Source organism: Rhinopithecus bieti, unplaced genomic scaffold, assembly GCF_001698545.2.
Source record: "Rhinopithecus bieti isolate Rb0 unplaced genomic scaffold, ASM169854v2 scaffold_74448, whole genome shotgun sequence".
In the NCBI taxonomy this organism is placed as follows: Eukaryota; Metazoa; Chordata; class Mammalia; order Primates; family Cercopithecidae; genus Rhinopithecus; species Rhinopithecus bieti.
In genome coordinates, this window is record NW_016827608.1 from 217,504 (window position 1) to 222,536 (window position 5,033).

Genomic DNA, 5,033 nt, shown 5'->3' on the forward strand with positions numbered 1-5,033 from the left:
ATGCAAAATTTTTTCATCTTCGCTTAATACTTTTTTATTTTGTTTTACTTTGAATGATCAGCCTTCGTGGCCCCCCTTTTTTGTCCCCCAACTTGAGATGTATAAAGGCTTTTGGTCACCCTTGGAGTGGGTGGAGGCAGCCAGGGCTTACCTGTACACTGACTTGAGACCAGTTGAATAAAATTGCACACCTTAAAAAAAAAACCAAAAATACTGTAGCCTAAATGTCTCCCAAAGTTAGCTTGGCCCAATACCCCAGGAATAATTAAGGGAAAGGCAAGATGGGTTTTTGGTTAGCTTAGTTCACTGTTATGATGTTCTCACTAATACAACTTTTGCAAAGGTGATTTCAGTATCATAGAAGGGCCCATGCAGTAAAAGAAATAAAAATCAGTCTTGAATATATGAACCGTTCTGCTAGATTGTCTAACGTCAACTTGTTTTTTGGCCTTGCTGCTTCTGCGTCTTGTTCCTCATTGTCTGGCACTGGTTTGGAAGCACTCATCTCCATCGAGTTGTCTTCTGTTCATTCCTCTGGTATGGTGTCTGTTAGCTCTCTTGAATTTCTGCAAGATCCATATCTTTTTTTTTTTTTTTTTTTTTTTTGAGATGGAGTCCTGTTCTGTCGCCCAGGCCGGAATGCAGTGGCGCGATCTCAGCAAGCTCCGCCTCCTGGGTTCATGCCATTCTCCTGCCTCACCCTCCCCAGCAGCTGAGACTACAGGCGCACGCCGCCATGCCTGGCTAATTTTTTTGTATTTTTAGTAGAGACAGGATTTCACTGCGTTAGCCAGGATGGTCTTGATCTCCTGACCTCGTGATCTGCCCGCCTCGGCCTCCCAAAGTTGCAAGATCCATATCTTGAAAGCCTTCATCGACCATTTTTTTTTTTTTTTTTGCCATATTTACAAGCTCTTTCATGATTTCCTTGATTGGCTCTGTTGTTAAATTCTGTGCGCAACATCTGGACAGTTTTCTCCAGCAGGAAGTTATTATTTCAGGCTTGATGGCTTTTGTGGCTTTTTCTATAACAGCAATGGCATCTTCTATGGGGTGATTCGTCAGACTGTCATGATGTTCTCTCCATTGGGGTTCTTTTCCATAGCACTGACAATCATTTTTATAGAATATTGTGTTTAATGGTCCTTATGGCACCCTGATCTAGAGGCTGAGTTAGAGATGTGTTTAGGGGCAATTAGACCACTTCAGCACTCTCAGTGTTAAACTCATAGGGTTTTGGGTGGCCAGAGGCATTGTCCAACATAAGAACTTTAAAAGGCAGTCACTTACTGGCAAGGTACTTCTTGATTTTAGATATAAAGCATGGGTGGGGCCAGGCGTGGTGGCTGACGCCTGTAATCCCAGCACTTTAGGAGGCCAAGGTGGGCGGATCATGATGTCAGGAGTTCGAGACCAGCCTGGCCAACATAGTGAAAACCCGTATGTACTAAAAATACAAAAATTAGCCAGGCGCGGTGACAGGTGCCTGTAGTCCCAGCTACTTGAGAAGCTGAGGCAGGAGAATCCTTGAACCTGGGAGTTGGAGGTTGCAGTGAGCCTCCTGGGTGACCCAGCGAGACTGTCTCAAAAAAAAAAAAAAAAGCGTGGGTGGATTCAATCCAGAAAATAGTTGTTTTCAGGCTCTCTTATTGTACAATCAGAAGACTTGCAGGGGTGGTGTTTATCTTTTTTCCTTCAAGGTCCAGAGGTTAGCAGCTTTATATATAAGGGTAGTTCTGATCTAATCCTGACTGCATTTACACGAAACAGTGGAGTTAGCTTATCCCTTCCTGCCTTAAATCTTGGTGCTTGCTCCTCTTCCTTACTAATAAATGTATTTTGTGGTGTCTTTTTCCACAATAGGGTACTTTTATCTGCAATAAAAACCTGTTCAGGCAGATATCTTTTGTCCTCTATGATTTTCTTGATGGTGTCTAAGAACTTGTGTATTGCCTCTGGGTCAGCAAAAACTGTTATCTTGATATTTTTTAAGCTATAACTCTTTCTAAAATTATCAAACCATCCTTTCTTAGCATTAAATTCTCCAGCTTTAGATCCTTTACCCTCCGTTTGCTTTAAGTTGTCATATAATGACTTCATTTAAAAAATAGTATTAGAGTCTATAGTTAAGAGCTTTCTTACAGCAACCCTGTACCCACATAAGAGCTGCATTTTCATTATGAGATTTAAAAGGTATTCTGCAAAAGTGCGTGGTTTTCACACGTAGTGGCATTGCTGCAGTGACAGCTTCACAAATTTCCTTTTCTTATTTTAAAACAGTCCTCATGGTGGATTCATTGATCTCGAAATGATGGGTAACCACAGCTACTTAATCTATGGTCTATATCAAGCCATTCAAGTTTTTCTTATAATGTCTTAACTTCTCTCTGCTTTTCTTGAGAGCATTTCCAGCATCACTAGTGGTACTCCATGTGGGTCCCATGATACTATTCAGGGTTTGTTGTATCACACTAACAATGATGAAAAATACATGAGAACCTTTAGACATCAGTTTTATTTGTTATCTTTTTGTCTTTGTGTTTTATTAGAGACAGAGTCTCACTCTGTCACCCAGACTGGAGTCCTTGGTGCAGTCGTAGCTCACTGCAGCCTCCACACCTGGGCTTGAGGGATCCCCCTGCCTTAGCCTCCCAAGAAATTAGTTTTTGTTTTTTGTTTTTTTCTTGAGATGAAGTCTCGCTTTATTGCCCAGGCTGTAGTGCAGTGGCGTGATCTCGGCTCACTGCAAGCTCTGCCTCCCAGGTTCACGCCATTCTCCTGCCTTAGCCTCCCGAGTAGCTGGGACTACAGGTGCCCGCCATCACGCCCAGCTAATTTTTTTTTTTTTTTGTATTTTTAGTAGAGACAGAGTTTCACTGTGTTAGTCAGGATGGTCTCGAAAAGAGAGTAGTTTTTAACTGAGATACGCTGTTTATTGGAGAGCGGAACTGCTCGTGCAGAGATGATTAAGTTGGCAGGGTGTTTGAAGTACATACTTGCAACTTGAACTCCGGGCAATAGCAACAGGAAGTGGCTACAAAACTATTACATTAGTACAGTAGGTACTACAGCTAGTTTTATGCAGTTATAATCATAACTATTTTATGTTATAACTATATTAAATGTTATTTAAACTATATTAAACTATATTAATATGTCATAAGTATATTAAATACAAACAAATGTATTTAATACTATACATTTGTTAACATTTCTCTGGGCTGTGAATGTCACCTTGTATGCTTTGTAAGTGTGTAAGTTTTTATATATTTTAACTTATAGTAGATTTGTGTGTATTTTACAGTACTAAATGATAAAATATACTATCTACATTTTTTTGTTTGTTTATTTTGAGATGGGTCTTACTATGTTGCTCAGGTTAGTCTCTCGAACTACTGGGCTCAGTTGATCCTCCTGCCTCTGCCTCCCCAGTAGCTAGGATTACAAATGCACACTACTGTGCCATGCATCCACATATATTTTATGTATTCATGACATGCCTAACTTTTTCTTATTTTCCATATTTCTAGGCTACACAGTTTTGTCTCTTTAAGTTTTTCAGATTGTTGCAAATTTCCAAAAACTTTACCCATATATTATATTGGAAAAAATTGGCATTTAAGTGGACCTTCAGTTCCAACCCATGTTGTTGGTCAGCTGAATATATTTCACAGTATCACAGACGTATATATCTTTGCCAAAATTATATTTCCATAATTAAGTGATGAATAACAAAGTGTTTTATCCTTGGCAAGAGACGAATACATATTTGAATACTGTTTTATAAAAAACAAATATAAATTTGGGGCTCCATGGAAAATCTTCCCAAGGTATATTTCTGGACTTTTTGCCATTCTCTTCTTATTTCTCTATATCATTTCTCACAAATGTAGCCATTTGCATCTACTTCTATTTCTGAGTCTCACCAAATTATCTATGTTCTTCTCCAATTTTTTCACCAGTAATTCTATCTATACACTTCAGTGTCATATTCCTATGTCCCTTTCACTGCGAAACTCCCTGTCACACAGATCCCATGATTGCCCTCCTCTGCTTCCCAGCACTTGGTTTCTGCTTCATCAGTAACACTTTTTTTTTTTTTTTTTTTTAAAGCTAGATGTATTTATTTTGATCTCCCTCACAAGTCTATGAGTTCTGTTGTGTTTGTTTCTTGTCTAGGAAGCAGCTTTATTCAGAGTAGTTGTTCATTAACTAGGCAAAGTAATATCATTTGAGGATGCTAAACCTGGGCTTATCCAGGAGTAAACTTTTGTCCTTATAGTTGTACCTTATCCTAATTGTAGTAACATTAAAAGTTAGAGAGGAAAAGCCATGGGTCTGAGTATTTCATATTATAAATGTTTTACTCTCAGTCTTGTTGCTGCTATTCCATTTGGCCAGTAGTAAAAAAAATCCTTACCTTTCCAAATACAGAAAAATATTAAAGGTAGGGTCACTATCTGTTTCTGGCAGTCATGCTCTGTACTTAATTGTCATTTTTGGTCTTTGTTTGTAAACCAGGGGAAGGCAAGGACATAGCCATATGCCTTGTGGCTCTTTCATGACTATGTATATATAGTATTATTTTTCACTGTCTTAACATTTTTAACAATGAAAGTAAATACTTGTGATAAAAATTCAAACAATAAGGGCTGGGTGTAGTGGCTCATGCCTGTAATCCCAGCACTTTGGGTGGCCAAGGTGGACAGATTGCTAAGTCAGGAGTTCGAGACCAGCCTGACCTACATGGTGAAACCCTGTCTCTACTGAAAGTACAAAAATTAGCCGGGCATGGTGGCACACGCCTGTAATCCCAGCTACTCAGGAAGCTGAGGCAGAAGAATTACTTGAACCTGGGAGGCGGAGGTTGCAGTGAGCTGAGATCACGCCACTGTACTCCAGCCTAGCCTGGCGACAGAGTGAGACTCTGTCTCAAAAAAATAAAGAAAAATGAAAAAATTCAAACAGTGTAAAGATATACAAAGTAAAAGTAAAAGTTCTTCATACTCTTTTTTTTTTTTTTTTTTTTTTTT

At 39.1% G+C, this 5,033-nt stretch overlaps 1 protein-coding gene across 3 annotated transcripts in view; it reads left to right on the forward strand.

Annotated features, from left to right (window-relative positions):
• Positions 1-5,033, forward strand: part of FNIP1 (folliculin interacting protein 1) — a 160,653-nt gene that overhangs the window by 143,206 nt on the left and 12,414 nt on the right. The gene's annotated exons all lie outside the window — the stretch shown is intronic.